The following is a 20,071-nucleotide window of genomic DNA, read 5'->3' as shown; positions in this document are numbered from 1 at the left end:
TGTATCCCAAACTGGGTCTCCTATCTCACACATTTGGATGAACGATTGTCAGTTTCATCTACTTTAAAGAAGTCTTCCACTGAAAAAATCTGCAAGTGTGAAAGGAAAAAGTTTTATGTCTGGGCAATTGATAAGGAGCTAGATCCTTTTTCTGCTCTCTTCTGTGCTGGATTTTTTGGCAGGTCTGTCCATTTGGGTGCAAGTTAATCTGTCAGCAAGGAAAAATGGCATCTGTCTCAGGTTTTCACACTGGATAAAAAATCATCTTTTATAGTATCTTTTAAAGATTTGAAAAGCTTTTCTTAAAGACACATTCCTTTTGAGGCCACCAGTTACAGATCTGGATCCTCCTTGAGACCTTTCTCTGATAATGCAGGCCTCCAGTCAGGTCCCTTTCGAGCCTGCCTTTTCCACTAATTTAATTTTTTCCCCAGCAACCAACCTTATTTAAACTTCAGTCTACAATACCTCATGCAGTCCACATGCATGGTGCACTATATTGTCTGGTAGCAGTCTTGTTTAGGACTTGCTGTTACCCATGTCGTTCTCTTAATTCTTGCAAGTCAAGTGCAGCCCAGTACTGAACATTACAGTATGACAGTGCACATCATCCTTTCTTATATCCAGTTAATCATAAAGTTTTCTGAATCTCCTGAAAATCACCTCGGTTGAATGGTCTTGCTGCTTTTCCTGATTTTTATTTTCCACCTCTCACTTTTGAAATTGTTTAGTTTATCACAAAATATTCTTTTCTCTCAACCCAGTACTTCCATTTTTCCCCAGTGAAACTTACTTGGCCTGTGCGTCATCATCTGTTCCTCTACCACCCTAACTTCCTCTACTAAATTTAACACTTTACCAAGGCCAGGCTCCCTATTCTGTTTCCGTATTTCATTACTGAGCACTCATCTATCCAAATTTACACAAAATTAACGTCTTTAATCTGCCAGTTTGTCATTGTAATAAATATTAACCTTTGTATGTTCTGCCAAAAACTCATTAATTTGTCAAATTTCCAAAATATGTCTCCAGTCTCTTTAAGAGCTAGACTCACACCTCCAACAATTCTGACACACATCCAGTGCAATTTTTGTAATTTGTCTGGCATATAAAAACTTTTGTGGAGACATTTCATGTGAAGATTCTGAATTTTCTTAGTTTCATGACCATTTAGGAATCTCTCATGTTTCTGTTTACCATCAGTGTATCCCTCTCCTAAACTTTCTCACCATTCTCCCAGCTGACATGCTTGTCTAGACAATCAATTACTTATTAATGCCTTGTATAGTCTACACACTAGTCTTACATTTTGCATTTTGTGATATGGCTTCTGTTAATTTATAATCTCGGGTGGCTTTTGTTCTCAGAGTTCATATCTGCTTCATATTTCACTGAAGTCTGATATTCAACTCTGTACGTCATAAGCTGTAGACTCCTGAGAGAGTATTTTCCACTTACTTCTGCCCAGTCCAGTCTCCTGTACCCTTCCCACATCTGCTCTCAAAAATAACTTTGTTCTCCCTTCCAGCAGTCTTTCGTCATGTCAGTATTGCTAGTCACTTGACCTCCTATATAGTAATAATGTTTCCAATTCAAATTTCACTCTATATTCTTTTTTTCTTAACATTCTCCTCATGTTATCAACATGTCTACTAACATCCCTCTGTGTTGCTCATTGATTGATGTTAATGACCACATTTTTATTTTACTTGCTATGTTCTTCTGAATGGTTCCCAACATCATAGATAGCCATCTAGCTTAATAGGGAGGACTCTGGAGAAGCTGTACCAACCTTAATTATGCAGCACTGAAATATTCATATTGATTCAGCACTGCCAACCCTTCCTCACTTGTTTGTAAGGTAATTTTTTTTTATCACTGTACTTGCAAGTCTTTAACACTCCATATAAACATGAATGTGTAGATATATATATATATATATATATATATATATATATATATATGTGTGTATATATATATATATGTGTGTGTGTATACGCACACACACACACACACACACACACACACACACACACACACACACACACACACACACACACGTACACAAATATATAATTTCATTACATCCATTTGTAGCTCTTCCCAAAATTTCCTTCCTAGATCATAAACATAAGCCTGAACTGTATACCTCACTTGTGGAACTATAAATATTTTTACTGTTTCTTTTCTATATTTCATATCACTGTTTTTCATCTTTTCAATATTTCCTACATTTTTCACTCTTCCCCAAGTTTCTTTGGAACCTGATCAGGGTCTCTTACGGGGCTATAACTAAGCATTTACAAAGTTTATGCACATGGTCATATTGAATTCCCTTCCCCGTCAAAAAAATGTCATGTTGCAGCACATGGTAGACCAGTGGAGATGTACCTATTGGTCAAGGTGCAGTGTAGGTCATGATGTTAAGTTGTCCCATCTCACCTTCGTTCTTGCTGCTTGGGTTCGGAGCCGATCCTAGTCTCCGACTCGGTCTACTTCTATAGCTCGAGAGCTATTTACTGGCTCGAGGCTAACCCTTTTCCTGGAATGCCCAGCGTCAGCTACCTAGATCTCGTTTGCCGCTTCAGCTGCGAGGTTGCTTTGTTACTGGCTCAGGCTTAGTATAGTTTTTTCTATGATTATAATTGTTGTTTGTTCTTAAAAATTTGTAATTTATCCCTCATCACTTCTTGTGTGTGTTGTAGCTTTGTTGGCTGTCGCTTCATATCTTGCGGGCCTTCTGTTTCCCCTAAGCTTGTTTAAATTAGAGAGCCCCCCCCCCCCCCCTTAGGACAGCAGTTTAAATTAGAGGCTCTCCTTTCTGTCCCTTATGTGAAGAACGAAAAAAAAAAACTGTGTTTTTAGTACAGTTGTGTAACATGTCTAAAGAGGCCAAAGTTTCTGGCTTCAAAAAGTGTGACTCATGCTGTCAGAAAATGGCTCTGACAGATGGGCACACTAGCTGTGTTTATTGTTTAGGGGCTGTGCACCTGCAGGACTCCTGCTCTATCTGTCATGCATTTAGTCCAGGGGTCCTGCAGGAGCGCAAAAACAAATTAATCCTTCGAGGATTATTGAAACCACATTATTCCCCTGCTAAAGGTTCTCAGCCAGTGAAATCCTCTAAGTCTGTCAAGCCGTCTGCTCCATCCTCTGAAGAGACTCCTGGGATTGAAGAACCAAGTTTGTCGGTGCCGACTAGCATCAACAAGTCATCTCCTCCCTCTCCTCCAACTGCTACCTCAGAGCCATCTCGGAGCCACAAGCGAGCAAGGTCTCCTTCATTGGAGCCGATCCACTAGGTGCCACAGTCACCCTTATTAGGAAGTGAACGCAGTCATCGCTCTTCATCCCACTCCTCTCGATCCTCCAGGCTATCGGATCAGGACGTGGAGAGAGTAGTCAGCAGGTTGCTTAAATCACAGGCCCTTGCGAAACTACTTTCCAGCCCACCTCAACAGGTTGCGGCTCCATCCGCTTCCATCTCCATTCCTCCTCCGACTACACTTGGTTTGGAGCTGGAGACCATGGACGCGCTGATAGTAGAACCGACTGCGCTGATCACTTCCTCTTTGGTTCCAATGGCTCAGTTCACCTTGATTGTTCCGTCCATCGAGGGATCTGGGCACCGAAGCTCTCTCATCGGCTCCGAGAGGGGAAGTGGCGCATCGGTCTCTTGTCCGACTCCGCTCTCCCTCTCGGAGCTTCGGCGCAGGTGAGCTTGGCTCCCACACTGGCCTTGGAGCCGTCACCCTTGACGCCTAGAAGGACTCCCATCTCTTTGGACCCAGAGCTTTCTTTGCCTTGGGATCGTGATGTGTTCGAGGTCATGCAGAGTGTGCTGTCACCTGAAGCAGCCCTACTATCAGCCCCATCGGCTCCTTCTCTTGTGGTGCCTGTGCCAGCCTCTGCTCCTCCTCCTGGCTCAGAAGCGTAGGGAACCTATGCCCCAGGACACCACATTGGGTGATCCGTCTTCTTCCAAGGCCTCCCCTGATCACACAGAGGAGCCTCCTCGGAAGAGGAAGTGCAAGAAGAAGCACCTAGACTCCCTTGAGTCTGTCACCTCAGATACAGACCTGGATGAATCGGAAGGGTCCCCCTCTGAAGATGTTTCCTTTTTGGACATCCTTGAAATGCTTAGGCAGAGGGGTGGCTGATATTCCCTAGCCCCTACCGAGGATGAGTCTGTATACCTGGAGGCATTCAGTTCCCGACCTCCACATCCTGGGTGTGTCCACCTTTCGATCCACTCATGTCTGTAGTGGCTCGAAAGGCTTGGTCAGCTCTGGATTCTGTGGAACCTACTCCGAGGAGACCAAATAAGTTCATAACAGACCCCCAGGACAAACAATTTCTCTTTAAAGGTCTGCCAGTTGATGCTATGGTGGTAGCAGCAGCCACCAAGAAAGTTAGCAGAAACTTCTTTGTCTGTCCATCCACCAAACAGAGTCTAGGACGATGGACAGATATGGGAAGCAAATGTTTTCCTCAGCGACCTTCTCAATGAGGTCCCTGAATTATCTCTGATTTCACACGACTTCAAAGAGGTTAGAGATACCGTACAAGATCCTACAGCTGAGGGAGCATCAGCCAAAATTACTTCCCAGCTTGTGACTCTTAATTCTGTAGTCAACTCCTCCATGAGGCTGATTTCCTATGCAGCCGATGGAGCAAGCAGAGCCGCAGGTACAGGAGTGGCTCTCAGGAGACATGCAAGCAGAGCCACAGGTACAGGAGTGGCTCTCAGGAGACATGCTTGGCTGTGTCAATTAGCGGAACCTTTTCGGGCGTCCTTCACAAATACTCCCTTTGATGGCTCCTCACTTTTTGGGCCTCAGGTGAAAGACACACTTACCAGGAAGAGCAGGAAGGCAAGACTCTCTCTGCCGTGGGAGTCCGTTTTTCCACTCCTAACAGACCTTATCCCAAAGGTCAGAAGGGTGGAAAGATGTGGTTTCAGAAGTCCCAGGGACCCTTGCCTATATACCTATTGGTCAAGGTACAGTGTAGGTCATGTTATGGTGTTTGTACACAGCAGATTTTCTCCCAGTGACCAAAGGCTTTTTGACTGCAGTAAATTGCCACCTTGGTCACATCACGCAGATTGTTTTTTGCCTACAGTGTTGCAGTTTAACAAGTTTGTTTGGCAGACTTTCCTTACAGAGCAGTATTGAGAAGTCTGTGTACCACTTCACATTACTAAGTAGCACAGAGTGCAATTACCACCAGTGCTGACATTCAGCACCCCTCTATGCCTTGTCACAGTAGCCAGTCCCAAAAGCTCATTCACAGTAATGTCTGTATGCAGCACTGACAAGAAACAGTACCACACCTTGGAAGCTGGTCCAACAGAGATCCATTTATACCAGTAACAACCATTCTCAGCACTCAGATGAACTGGACGTGCGCAATGAGTATCATTAGCCGAAATAATTTTTCTGTAGTAGAAATACAGCCATGCAACATTGTGTTTTTTATGTCATATCTGTTACTTCAGACTGCCATTATATCCTTTAATTTATCCATTCAGGTTTTACTTGAGTTGACTATTTTCATCTTGGTTTTCAGGTATAATAAAGACCCCTTGTCTTAAAATTCAAGTATACTGTATCAGCTAATGGACAGTAGTGAGGCTGACCTCTGTAGTCCACTGAGGTTTACCGCATACCTCTCAGCTGTCCCTGTTTTTGACTCCAGTTATAATTCTGTCCCGCTTAATACCTCCTAAATGTTATTTTTGGAGAAAAGATGGTGAATTACACTTGATTTCTTTCACTTCAAGAAATGTATATTCACTTATTGTCAATGTTTCAAGTTAATAGTATTAATATTTTGTCCCCCCGATTATTTTTTGTATTTGTCTCAGATTTATTAAGAGCTATGGTGTACAACTAGCAGTAATGTAGCTGTCCTATCCTTTCTCTACCTGTTGTATAAATCCAAACCAGAAAGTGAAAGGAGCACACAGACAGACCATTCAGTAAAAACTGCAAGAAAAACTCAGGCCAAGCTAGAGCTTTCATTCTGTGAAAACTTATACTTCCTGTAATGGAGACCCATGGGATATATATAAATGACCCCCTTAAGAACATCGTGTTTGAGCTACATTGCTTCTGATTGTCCAGGTTTTCTTGCTTTTTAAGTCGTTCTGGTTAGATTCGGGCAGTAAAGCCAAACCATGGGCATGTTTTGGCCTTTTTATTGACCTCCATGTGTCTTTCTGAAGTATAACTGGTGGCGCAGTGGTGCGGCAGTTAACGTTGTCACCTCACAGCAAGAGGTTCTCCGGTTTGCTTCTCGGCTGGGTTGCCTTCTTTGTGGAGTTTGCATGTTCTCCCTGTGCTTGTGTGGGTTTCCTCCAGGTGCTCCGGTTTCCGCCCACATTCTAAAGACCTGCATCTGGAGCATTTCTCCCTGGGCCTCCGCTGAAAACAGGCTCTGTGGAGCCTAATCGGACTTTCCCGGTCAACAAATGTAAAATAAATAAATAAAATAGCCAAAATATATACACTTATCCTGCGCTGATGAGGTCGAAACATAGGCCAAAAACATGAATGTCCACAGCAAGTGAAGGTATTTCTTTAGTAGTTGACTGCATGTTAAACCCACTAGTCCAAAAATTAGGTTAATTTATTAAGGATTCATGGCATTTTTTGGATTTGATTAGGACTTTCAGTTTTGTATATTCCTTTCATTCTAAGAAGAACATTTTGTTTACAGTGTATGTCTAATCATTGTTTACGAGCATCCCGTATGATCAAGGGGTTGATTTTGTTAGACAGTTGTTGGGAAATGTAGCCCATCTTCATTCTGACAGCATATTTGTTTTATGCACCTTATTAGAACTAGTGCTTAATAACAGTTATTTTCTGTTTAACATGAAAATTTACAAGCAGCTAAGAGGGGTAGCTATGGGGTCTGCTCTGGCTTATGCCAATCTAGTTCTTGGGTGGTGGGAGCATAGTGTTCTCAGACCTATTGTGGAACAATAGAATGTAGTTTTTTTATGGCAGATATGTGGAAGATTTTTTTTTTTTTTATCCTGGTAGGTGGCACAGACCAGGTTCATTCTTTTTGTGATGGTATTAATAATTCCAGTGATTTTTTTTAAATTTGTATTGGGGAATGTTGGACTATCAGTGCATTTTTTGAATGTTACCCTGACTTGGGATACTTCTAATTGTTTCACAAGTGGAATACACAGGAAGGAGTCTTTTGTTAATAGTTATTTGCATTATTTGAGCAACCATCCTGTTTTTATGAAAAATAATATACCGAAGGGTCAGTGTATTCGTGCTTCACAAATGATTTCTGAAGAAGCTGATTTTGAATCAGAAGTCAGCTTTATACAAAATGTTTTTGGTTAGAGGTTACCCCTCAGATTTACATGGCAAACTAGCTAATGAAATTAGAACAAGAAGGGCCACTGATTTTTCCACCGATTTTGAAAAATGGTTTTACTACTATTATAAATAAGCCACATGGAGTCACAGGTGTTAACAATTCAAGTTCTAACAACACCAACACAAATACTTTTGGTGGTACTTGTATTTTGGATATGTCTGTTGATGCATTTAACGTCAAGTCCATTATTACTGGAAAGTGGGACATCTTATGTGGAAATAGCGAATTAATGCAAGTTGTAGGTGATAGACGCAATTTTCTATATAAAAAACTGACTTTTGAAACAAATGTTTACAATTTGGCTCCATATCTAAAAGTACCATCGACGACAGCAGACGCTGTAAGGGGATGTATAAATGTGGATGTTCTTCGTGTTTCACTGTTGCAGTCCTCACATATGGGTTATCCAGCTCCCAGTAGCCCTCAGTTTGCCCGAATACCCGAGTCCTTGGTGTATGACGTCTGCTACCGCCAGTTGTAAAACTGATGTCAGAACGTCAGGTATAAAGGGAGGCAGCCGACGCCATTTCCTCAGTCTTTCTTGCCCCAGAGCCCGAAGCAGATGCAATTTGCACTAGTACCAGTAGGCTGTTTACCTTCTTTTTGCTTTCCGACTACCAAGTTGAACATGCCTTCAGATAAGTACCCTGTTGGGGATCCATTTTCTTGCTTTAACGAATGTCAAATAACGTTAATAACTGTCTTGCCTGTGGAAAACAGATTCTCGCACTGTGATTTCCATTCCTGTTGTATAACTTGTTTGGGCCTTGAGCACAACGTCTCTAGCTGCAATCTCTGTGCTTCCTTTAACCCTTGTACCATATGCCGTAGAGCTAAGATTTTGTATAAGTAATTCAGAGTCTGGCCTAAGTTTGTCTGTATGGCGTCTTCTGGTCTCCCGACTTCGGATATTCCTAGGAAACGCAAAGACAAGGACCGCGACAGGCCTAGGGTTAAATCTGCTGACGACGCACCGGTGAAATTGGTTGTCAGCACAGCGGTGGTCAGTGAGGTGTTTTTGCAGCCCCTGCAGTCCACAGATTTTAAGCTGCAGGCCTCTGCCGAGACCTTTACAGAGTCCTCCATGCCGCAGGCTGCTATTTAGTCTTCAGACCCTCCGCATGTCGCCACCTCAGATGGGTCTAGAGCCGCTTTGCAGGCACCGGCTTCTGACACCTCTTCTTTTCGACATGAGACCAGAACCAGAACGACTACCTTAGTTCAGACTTCTGCAGTTGCTAGGCCTCCCGAGTCCCTCCGGATTGCTAGTAAACCTTCCAGCTGCAAACCTTCTCACAAGCAGGCGTCTGCCTCCCCTCCTGTGCCACAGTCGCAGTTGGTAAAGATGGCTGGTGATCTTCTTTCCCTGATTAGGTGCTCTCACCCCCCCCCCCTTCAAAGAGGACTAGGGAATTATCTCCTGATGTTTTGTCTCTCAGATTCTGAGATTTACAGTATGAAGAAGAAAATTCTCAACTTTTTTCTGGCTTTGGGGATTCTGATGCTGAGGACTCTATCCCTTCTGCCTCCCCTCCAGAAGATTTTTCCTTTGGGGATACTTTGAATACTCTTCGTTAGCACTTTAACTAGGAATGTCAGGATTTTTCTCAGTCTAAGAAAAGAATCAGGGAATTTTTGGATTTGCCACAGCATAAGCCTCTGGCTATTCCTACAGTTTTGGAAGTTGTGGATGATGTTTTCATGGAAAATTCTTTAACTCCTAATTCTGTTCCTCCTGCCCTCAGAAAACCTGATTGGTATTATAGGGTTCCTGAATCTCATCAATTCCTTTTTAAAAACCCTACTGCTGATGCAGAAATTATTTCACAAGGCCCCAAGGGTGTTAAGGCTACTATTGTTAAAAAACCCTGTGCCTTCTGATAAGGAGTCTAGGGCCTTGGACAGGTGGGGTAAAAGTCTATACCTCTGCAACTCTTGCCATTACATCCGTGAATTATCTCTTTCACATGCTCAAGTATCAACAGCATACTTTGGAGGCTGTTAAGGCTAAACTTGGAGATATTCCTTCCATGCTGGAGAACAAAGATTTACAAGACTTACTGAATTCTGCCACTTCAGTTAATAAGCATTCACTTCATTGTTGTTTTGACACATTGGAGGCTTCCTGCAGAGCAGCAGCCACTGGTTACGTAATTAGAAGGCATGCTTGGCTCAAGGAGCAGCCTCTTTCTGAACCTGTTAAATCTAAATTGCTGGATGTTCCTTTGCACAAGGACACACTTTTTGGTAATAAACCTGAGGAGGTACTGAAGAAGTTGGAGGATAAGGCCAAATCTATGCAAGCTGTAAAAGATTTCCTTCAGGTTCAGCCTCCTCAGTTTAGTAGGCATTATCCTTCCAAGAGTTGGTCTTTCCCTGATCTTGGCAAGCAGGGTCGCTCTAGGCCTAGGAGTTTCAGATCTTCCAGAGGGCAGGCTTCTGCCCTTCAAAGGGCTAAACAATGGCATTCTTCTCCTAAATCAGGGAGTTCTAAGCCAGCTTCCCAAGGCAAACATTCTCAATGACTCCGGCCTTCTTGTGCCTACCTCTGCGGGCCCTGGGTTTCCTTTGGGGGGGGGAGATTAGCCAGGTTCGCAGAGGTATGGTCTACTATCACAGATGACAAATGGGTGCTCAATATAGTAAACCAAGGTTACAAGTTTTACTTTCACACCTTCTCTCTTCTGCAAGGGTACCCAGACATACCCAGAACTGTCAGCGCAGAGGTAGAAACTCAAATTTCTTCTCTACTGACTATGGGGGCTATAAAGCCAGTTCCTGCAAATCAGACAGGCCTAGGTTTTTATTAAAGACTTTTTCTGGTACCCAAGAAAGGGGGGCACCTGGCGCCCTATTCTGGATCTGTCTATTCTAAACACTTTTCTGGTGATTCCCAAATTTAAGATGCTCACCCTTCAACAGTTACTACCAATGCTGGGCAAGGATTCATGGCTGGTAACTTTGGATCTCAAGGAGGCTTATCTGCACATCCCAATAAGGGAAGGTTGCAGGCAGTTCCTTCGCTTCAGGGCTGGGGAGCAGCACTTTCAATTCTCTGCACTGCCCTTTGGCTTATCTACTGCTCCCAGAGTTTTTACGAAGTGCCTGGCTCCAGCCATTGCTTTTTGCAGGCAGAGAGACAATCAAATTTATCCTTACCTGGACGATTGTTTCATTCAAGCATACTCCCCAGAACAACTAGAAAAGGATTTGGATTTTGTGAAGCACATTCTCACCTCTTTGGGTTACACACTCAACAAAAAGAAGTCAAAGTTGATTCCTACAAGGGAGATTGTTTTCCTGGGAGCGAGTCTGAATACAGCCACCCAGATGGAATTCCTTCCTCAACAGAAGCAAGATGATCTTTCAGCTTACTTCATGAACTTGGTAAGCATGACCCAACTCTGTGCAAGGCAATTCCTGCAAGCACTGGAGTTCATGGTTTCATGTATTTTGATGATCCCATATGCAAGGCTGCATATGAAAAAACTTTAATGGTACCTCAAGAATCTTTGGTGTCAACACACACAGGACTTGGACTTGATTCTTCCCCTGATTCCCTGTCTACAAATGGAGTTCCTCTGGTGGGCGACAGCCTGTTCTCAGAACAAGGGTCTACCTTTCTGCCCATCACCTGCCAGCCAGATTCTCACCACAGACGCCTCAGATGTTGCATGGGGGGCTCATCTGGAAGGCAGGGGCATACAGGGGACTTGGAACACCCAGCAGATTCATCTGCACAAAAACTTAAAAGAATTGATGGCAGTGCAGCAGGCCTTGCTGGCTTTCAAGGACCTACTCTACCCTGGGACTCTGCTGATCAGGACAGACAATACCACAGTCAATGTGGTACATCAGCAAGCAGGGGGAGACTCGCTTTTACCCCTTGTGCAAACAAAGCATGAGACTATGGTCCATAGCAGCATCCATGGGCTTACATCAAGTAGCCCAGTATCTTCCAGAGAGGCTAAACTCCTTGGCGGATCATTTGAGCAGACATGATGTTCATAGTGTTTTACTGTTGCAGTCATTACACTTGGGTTATCCTGCTGGCAGGCTACCCGCAGTCTGCCTGAATTCCAAAGTCCTGGTCCAGCGTCGGTTGCTGTCACCTTTTCCCTGACGTCAGTGCGCCATGGGTATAAAAGATGCAGCTGATGCCATTTTCTTCCGTCTTTCTTGCCGCACGGTGCCCAAAGCAAAAGCAGTTCGCAAGAGCCGGTCGGCCAACTCCTGAGATTTTTTAAATAGAATTTCAGATCCGAAGTCTTCAATAAAGCTAAGTAACCTGTTGGGGAAACTTTCTTTCTTGCTCCAGACCGATGTCAAAAAAAGTTAACAATTGTATTTCTTGTGGGAAGCAAATATCTCATAAGGATTTTCATTCTTACTGTATTCCTTGCCTAGGCCCTGACCACGACGTTGCTAGCTGTCAGTTTTGTGCTAGATTTAACCAACGCACTATTAAGCGTCAGTATGATTTTGCTTTGCATTACTTTGGCCGAAGGTTTAATTATATAATGCCGTCGGAACAGCCGACCGGCATTTATAAAAAGCGAAAGGAAAAGGGCAGGCATCCAAGGTCCACAACCGACGACGAGGCCTCCGCTAGGCCAGTCGCCGGTTCTCAGTAAGGCGCTTTCGCAGCCCCTGACGCCCGCTACCTCAGAGCTACAGGCCGCTTCCAACTCCCACGTGGAGACAGCTAGGCCTCTGGATACTCAAGGTATTGGACACTCGGAAATTATTCCCCCAGATGGGTCCAGAGCCGCTGAGCAGGCATCAGCTTCTGAGGGAGTTTTCAGACCTACACAGTTATATCTCAAGCCAACTTCAGCTTCCAAGGCAAAGACTAAAACAGCTTTAAAGACAAAGAAACAAGTACAGCATTCTCCTGGACAGATTTCCATGCCTAAGAAACAGATGCTTAAAATGGCCGAAAAACGAATTACTTTGATCAGGGGTTCCCATCCCCCTCCTGATAAGAGGCCTAGGCAAGACACCGAATATGATTCTTCTGATCAGGTTTCCATTTCCTCTGACTCCTCTTCAGAACAGGGATACTCTTTTCCTCCCTATGAGGATTCTGATACTGAAGAATCTATTCCTTCAGCTTCTCCTCCTGAGGATTATTCTTTTGGGGAAACCCTGCATACCATGAGGGAGCATTTCCACTGGGAGAGCCAAGATTACTCATAATCTAAGAAAAGGCTCAGAGACTTTCTTCTACTACCTCAGCACAGACCTCTTGCTATTCCACCTGTTCTAGACATTGTAGATGTATTTTCCGAGTCTGGCCTGTCTCCTGACTCTACCTCCTGCACCTGTTAAGCCAGACATATACTACAGGGTCCCAGACTCTCATAAATTTCTATATGAAAAACCCTGCTGCTGACCCAGAAACTATATCTCAGGGTCCCAAAGGGGTCAAGGCCTCTACTGCAAAAAACCCTGTCCCTTCGGATAGGGATTCTAGGGCAGTGGACAGATGTGGGAAAAATGTTTACACTTCTGCTAACTTGGCTGTAAGGGCTTTAAATTGTCAGTTTCATATGTTTAAATATCAGCAATACTTAATGTCACTGCTAAAACAGAAAATGTTGACAAATTCTGAATGTTCTGAAAACAAGGAAATGCAGGATTTATTGCATGCAGCTGAACAAGTGGGAAAGCATGCTTTGCAATGTGGTTTTGATTCACTGTCGGCCTCTTGCAGGGCCGCCGTTACAGGTTCTGTCATTAGAAGGCATACTTGGTTAAAGGAACAGAATCTGCCAGATCATGTTAAAGCAAAATTATTGGATGCTCCATTACAGCATGATACTTTGTTTGGTGTAAAGGCAGAAGAGGTGTTGAAGAAAATGGAGGATAAAGCGAAATCTATGCAGACAGTAAAGGATTTCTTACAGGTACAACCACCCAGATTTAGCAGGAACTGGCCTTCTAAGAATTAGTCCTTTCCAGTGTCAGACAGGCCACAAAGAGGCAGATACAGACAGCCCTAGAGGCAGACAACCGCCCCAGGGCTCATACAGGCCCAAACAATGGGGTGCTTCTACCTCCAAAAGCGGAGAAGACAAATCACAGCCATATAGGAAACAGTCCCAATGACTTTCCTCTGCCAATGCCAAGCACTTACCTTTTGGCAGCACCCTTAGGGGGAAAGCTAGCACTTCTTTCACAAAATTGGCACATTATCACCCAGGACAAATGGGTCTTACATACAGTCTCGCAGGGCTACAGGTTCCACTTTCACACCCTTCCAAAGGCAAAAGGTATGCTAGACCTGCCACAAAATCAATGGGCAGAGGCACAAAAGCAAGTTTCATCTCTCATGGACATGAGGGCTATTCAGCCAGTACCGCAACAAGAGCAGGGACAAGGATTTTACTCAAGACTTTTCTTAGTACCTAGAAAGGACAAAGCCTGGAGACCAATTCTGGACCGGTCTATTCTAAACACTTTTCTGGACGTTCCCAAATTCAAAATGTGGACTCTACAGCAGCTTCTGCCCATGCTGGGCAAGAAGGCTTGGCTTGTAACTTTGGACCTCAAAGAGGCATACCTGCATGTCCCAATCAGGCAATCTTGCAGAAGATACCTCAGATTCATAGCTGGCTCAATGCACTACCAATTCTTTGCACTGCCCTTTGGCTTATCTACTGCGCCCAGGTTCTTCACAAAATGCCTGGCACCAGTAATTGCATTTTGCAGACAAAGAGGAATTCAAATATATCCCTACTTGAACGACTACCTTATTCAAGCAGAGAACAAAGACATTTTGCTACAGCCTCTGTCGTTTGTAAAAATATTACTAATTTGCCTAGGGTACACAGTAAACGAAAAGAAATCAAAACTAGTACTGTCTCAAGAGATAATATTCCTGGGTGCAAGCTTAAATACAACTGCCCAGGTGGCTTATCTCACGCCAGACAAACAAAGGCAACTGAATTCTTATTTCGAAAGCATGGCAACAAAGACCCAGTTGTCTGCAAGAAAAATTCTGCAGGCTTTGGGTTTCATGGCATCCTACATTCTGCTAATTCCATATGCAAGACTGCATATGAGGAAGCTACAATGGTATCTAAAAAGTGTTTGGACTCTACATTGCCACAGCCTGGAAACATTAATTACCCTCATTCCCTGCCTGCAACAGGAGTTTCGATGGTGGGCACAGGCTTGTCACCACAACAAGGGTCAGCCACTCACTTTACCCACAGCCAGGCAGACACTAACAACAGATGCATCAGATTATGCCTGGGGGGGGGGGCCCACATAGCAGGAAAATGTATTCAGGGCACATGGCCCGCAAGCCAAAGGCATCTTCATATCAATTAAAAAGAGATGCTAGCTGTACAGAATGCCCTGACAGCCTTCAAGGATCTACTTCATCCAGGACAACTGCTGATAAAGACAGACAATACTATAGTCATGTGGTGCATAAACAAGCAGGGAGGCGCACATTTTTACCCCCTCTGCAGACAAGCCATGATTTTGTGGAACACAGCATTGACTTGCCAAGTACACCTGCAAGCACAATTCCTGCCAGGAAAGACAAATGCTCTGGCAGACGAACTAAGCAGAAACCTCATGGATCCTCACGAGTGGAAACTAGATCCACAAATCTTCAGCATGATAAGGAAATGGGGATGCCCAGACATAGATCTATTTGCCTCCCCTCACAACCGCCAACTACAGAGATTCTGCACAAGGAATTATCACAAACAAGCATGGAAAGTGGATGCTCTGTCATTCAGTTGGAAAACCCTTACAATATATGCCTTTCCTCCACTGCCTCTCCTCCCCTAGGTACTCATAAAGGTCAGACAAGAGAAGCCAAAAATTATACCGATTGCCCTGGATTGGTCACGCCAGCACTGGTACCCAATCCTAAAGAGCTTGTCTCAAGGCCCAGCCTGGACATTACCTCAAATTCCTCATTTACTGACCCAACAAAACAGTCAGATCCTGCAGTCAACTCAGAACCCTAAATCTGGCTGCATGGCGGATAATGTAACCATTCAGAACACACCTCTCTCTAAAGCGGTTATGGATGTTATTTTGGAGCCCAGGAGGCCCAGCACCAGAAAATCTTATGCAGAAAAATGGAAGAGATTCTGTGCTTGGAACCAGGCACAAGGAATTGACACGCTTGTACCAAATATTCCTCAGATTTTACAATATCTAACTGAGATGCTGGACAAAGGCCTATCCTTCTCATCAGTTAAGATCCATGCCTCTGCCATTTTAGCTTATTACAATATGGACCCACTTATTTTTTCACATCCACTGCTAAGGCAGTACCTCAGAGGAGCCAAAACATAAGACCTCCAAGGAGAGCACCAATACCTGCATGGGACCTCAGTTTTGTCTTTGAGAAGCTCACACTGCCTCCTTTTGAGCCAGCCAATACAGCTCAGATAAAATTCTTATCATGGAAAACAGCTCTGCTCCTAGCAATAACTTCAGCAAGAAGAGTCTCAGAGTTATAGGCATTAATGGCTGTGGAACCTTATATTATTTTCGATCCGGACAGGGTTTCTCTAAGGGCAAACCCAACATTTATGCCTAAGGTAGTGTCTAGTGTGGCTCTTAACCAAACCATTCATTTGTTTACCTTTTATCCAAACCCACAGAATAAAGGAGAGACTTCTGCATTCTTTGGACATAGACAGACAATTACACTTCTACTTGGACCTACTCTACCCTTTTCAGAAAGACTGAGCAACTTTTAGTGGCATATGCTGCAGGATCACAAGGAAAGGATATTTCAAAGCAGACCATTTCAAAATGGATAGGCCACTGCATTCGTTTCTGCTATTCACAACATGGCAAATCAGTGCCTAAGGGCATTAGGCCACATCCAACCAGAGCAGCAGCCACTTCAGCAGCCTTCCTCAGAGGAGTACCAACCAAGGATATTTTGGAGGCTGCAACTTGGACTTCAGTGCACACTTTTACAAAGCACTACCACTTAACTCTTTATTCTAAATCCAGAGCAGGCTTTGCCACTGCAGTTCTGCAGGGCCTCATAGCCACTCCTAACTCTGTTTAGGCCCAGCCTCCCAACCTCAGCTTTGAGATTCAACCCAAGTGTAATGACTGCAACAGTGAAACACGGTGAACATAGTACAGTTGTGTACCTACCATAAATGTAGATGTTCGAGTGTATTCACTGTTGCAGTCCAGGTTACCCTCCCTCCATCCCCCTTTTCATTGCTGGGACTTAACTATACTTCTCTATTCTATACAACCTATGTGGTGTATTTGCTTTTAGATGAAGGTAATGACTATGTTACTGCATGCTTTTTTATAAGCAGAATTTTTAGCCTACCTTTTTGGGGGCACCTGACATCTGGGGCAAGAAAAACTGAAGAAAATGGCGTTGGCTGCATCTTTTATACCCCTGGCACACTGACGTCAGGGAAGAGGCGACAGCAACTGACACAGGACCAGGACTTTGGAATTCAGGCCGACTGCGGGTAGCCTGCCAGCAGGATAACCCAAGTGTAATCACTGCAACAGTGAATATACTCAAACATCTACTTTTATGGTAGGTACACAACTGTACTTTCTGGATCCTCACGAGTGGCAACTGATCAAGGACATTTTCCATCGAATCACTCAGCATTGGGGCACCTCACAAGTGGATCTTTTCTCCTCTCACATCAATCATCTCCTTCCAACCTTCTGCACCAGGGAGTTTCACAACAAAGCTTAGAGGGTGGACACGTTGTCCTTCCCATGGACACATCTCTGTTCATGCATTCCCTCCTCTGCCTGTTCTTCTCAGAGTGCTGCTAAAGGTAAGGGATGAAAAACCAAAGGCTATTTTCATAGCACCAGATTGACCCAGGCAGCATTGGTATCCCCTCCTTCGCAGCCTTTCCCAGGCTCAGCCTTGGCATCTTCCCCTGGTACCAGATCTGTTGATTCAGGGAGGGGGAAAGTTCCTTCATCCTCATCTTCAAACTCTGCATTTAACTGCCTGGCTAATACTTTAAAATCTTTCTCAACAGGTGGTTGAAGTTCTTCATGAGGCCAGGAAGCCTAGCACCAGGAAATCCTATGCAGATAAATGGAAGAGATTTTGCTCTTGGATGCAGGCTAAAGGAGAAGACTCTTCTCATCCTTCTCTTTCCGTCATTCTTGACTACCTAGCAAGATTGCTTAATGGTGGACTTAACTTTTCTTCAATCAAAATTCACGCTTCAGCAATTTTGGCTCATTGTTCTTTTGAGCAACCCATTTTTTCTCATCCCTTGATGAAGCAGTTCCTGAGGAGAGTTAGTAATCTTAGACCTCCCAGAAGAGCTCCTACTCCTGCTTGCGATCTTAATTTTGTCCTGGAAAAACTTACTCTGCCTCCCTTTGAACCAGCGCTCTCTGTAGATTTGAAGTTTCTGTCCTAGAAGACTGTTTTCCTTTTAGCTATTACTTCTGCTAGAACGGTATCGGAGCTGCAAGCCTTAATGGCAGTAGAACCTTTCGTTATTTTTCACTCTGATCGGGTTTCTCTGAGAGCTAATCCCTCCTTTATGCCTAAGGTGGTTTCCAGTTTAACCCTTAACCAGTCTATTCACCTGCCTACTTTTTTCAGCAATCCCCAAAATAAAGGGGAGAAGATTCTGCACTCTCTTGATGTGCATAGACAGCTGAGATTTTACTTAGGACTATATCCTTTCGAAAATGTGAACAGTTGTTGGTTAGTTTTGCTCCTGGGGCTCAGGGTAAACCTATTTCACAACAAAGCATCTCCAAATGGATTGCTCATTGTATTCACTTTTGTTGCCTGCTGCAAGGGAAGGTTCCCCCTCAGGGTATTAGGACCCATTCTGCTAGAGCAGCCTCTACCTCTGCAGCCTTTCTGAGAGGTTTGCCTATTAAGTAGTAGTGTTCAATAGCCTTATCCTTTGTCTCCACAGCAAGTTGTTAAAGTGCCTCAGCTGCAGGTGAGTTACTGTGCTCTGGCCAAAACTGGTTCCTCAGACCATTCATCTTTTTCCTGATTCCTGCTGTTCTAGTCCCTACAGCTACCATGTACTTGGGGTTAGACATGTCCTCTGTTGGTTGTGGACTTCCCTTGGTGGTCAAGGGAAAGACAATCTTGCCAGTACTTTGAAATAGGGCAGAGAATGCAACTCAGCCTATCCAGATAGCTTTGCCCATCTCTAGTAAGAATGTTCCTGATAAAAGGGGATCTACTTATTCAGAAATTCCCATCAAAAAGAAAAAAAAACTCAAGACATATTTCTTCTCCTGTTTTATTTCCTGTAAGCAGTTTTTAGACTCTTTACCCTTCTAGTATGGCTGTTTCTAATTAAAAAAAAGAGAGAGAGCAAGATTTCTCACTTCTGAAGAAATTCAAGATTTTGAATCTCAAAATGATTGTGAAGGTACAATTTGTTTTTGTGTCCCCAAGCTTCTGATTTGGATTCTGAGGAGTGTGTGGCTTTGGTAGGACTCTTTGAAAGGTTCTCTTTCCCTGAAATTATTTCCAGAGTGAGTCAGCTGTTGGGAAAATCATGGCATTTTCTCAGTGTCTAAGAAAGTATTCTGATTTATTACCACTGGTATTTTCAGAGCCAACGCACAAATTCCTTTTGTCCCTCCAGCTCTGGAAGATGTTTTGTCACAGCCTGCTTGCCCACAGGAAACCAGATAGTTTTTTTGTAAAGTTGCACAGTTTTGCTAACCCAGCAGCTATCACTTTAGTTAGCCCAGCTGCTGCTAATCTTTTGGTTAGTACTAATCTCTGTCCTGACAAGGATGAGAAGGTTTTTGATAGATTTTGGGAGAAAAAAGGATATTCTTCTGCAGCACTTATTTTTGTGATTCTGAATGATCAGACTTGTATGATAAAATGTATGCTTGCCTATTTTGAAAATATGAGGAATATTTTGGTGATGTTCTTCATGTTTCACTGTTGCAGTCATTACATTTTGGTAATCCTGCTGGCAGGTTGCCCTCAGTCGGCCTGAATTCCAAAGTCCTGGGTCCTGCGTCAGCTGTTGTCGCCCCTTCCCTGACCTCAGGTCGTCAGGGGTATAAAAGAAGCAGCCGACGCCATAGTCTTTCTTGTCGCGCGGTGCCTGAAGCAGAAGCAGTTCGCAAGTGCCGGCCAGCCGACTCCTGAGATTTTCGAGTTCGAATTTCAGATCCGAAGTCTTCTATAAAGCGAAGTACCCCGTTGGGGAAACTTTTTTCTTGCTCCAGAACCGATGTCAGAAAAAGTTAATAATTGTATTTCTTTTGGGAAGCAAATACCTCATAAGGACTTTCATTCTTACTGTATTCCTTGCCTAGGCCCCGATCATAACTTTCTGGGTTGTCGGTTTTGTGCTAGATTTAACCAATGCACTATTAAGCGTCGATATGATTTTGTTTTGAACTACTTTGGACGCAGGTTTAATTATCCAGAAATGTCGTCGGAAAGCCATCCAACTACCGGAGTTCACAAAAAATGCAAAGAAAAAGAAAGACACCCGAGGCACAAAACCGACGATGAAGCTTCTCCTAAGCCAGTCGCCAGTTCTCAGTGAGGCACTTTCGCAGCCCCTGACGACCGCTACTTTAGAGTCGCAGGTCACTACCGACTCACACGTGGAGTCGGCCATGCCACTGGAAACTTAAGGTATTGAAGCCTCGGATGCTAATCCTTCAG

The 20,071-nt window shown here is 43.9% G+C and overlaps 1 protein-coding gene across 1 annotated transcript in view; it reads left to right on the top strand.

Moving 5' to 3' along the window:
• Positions 1-20,071, top strand: part of FRYL (FRY like transcription coactivator) — a 3,917,685-nt gene that overhangs the window by 828,207 nt on the left and 3,069,407 nt on the right. The gene's annotated exons all lie outside the window — the stretch shown is intronic.

This window comes from Protopterus annectens, chromosome 14.part0, assembly GCF_019279795.1.
Source record: "Protopterus annectens isolate FY-2018-M chromosome 14.part0, PAN1.0, whole genome shotgun sequence".
Taxonomy (NCBI): Eukaryota; Metazoa; Chordata; order Ceratodontiformes; family Protopteridae; genus Protopterus; species Protopterus annectens.
The sequence above is the reverse complement of the archived record's forward strand: the minus strand, read 5'-3'. Positions and strand labels throughout refer to the sequence as shown.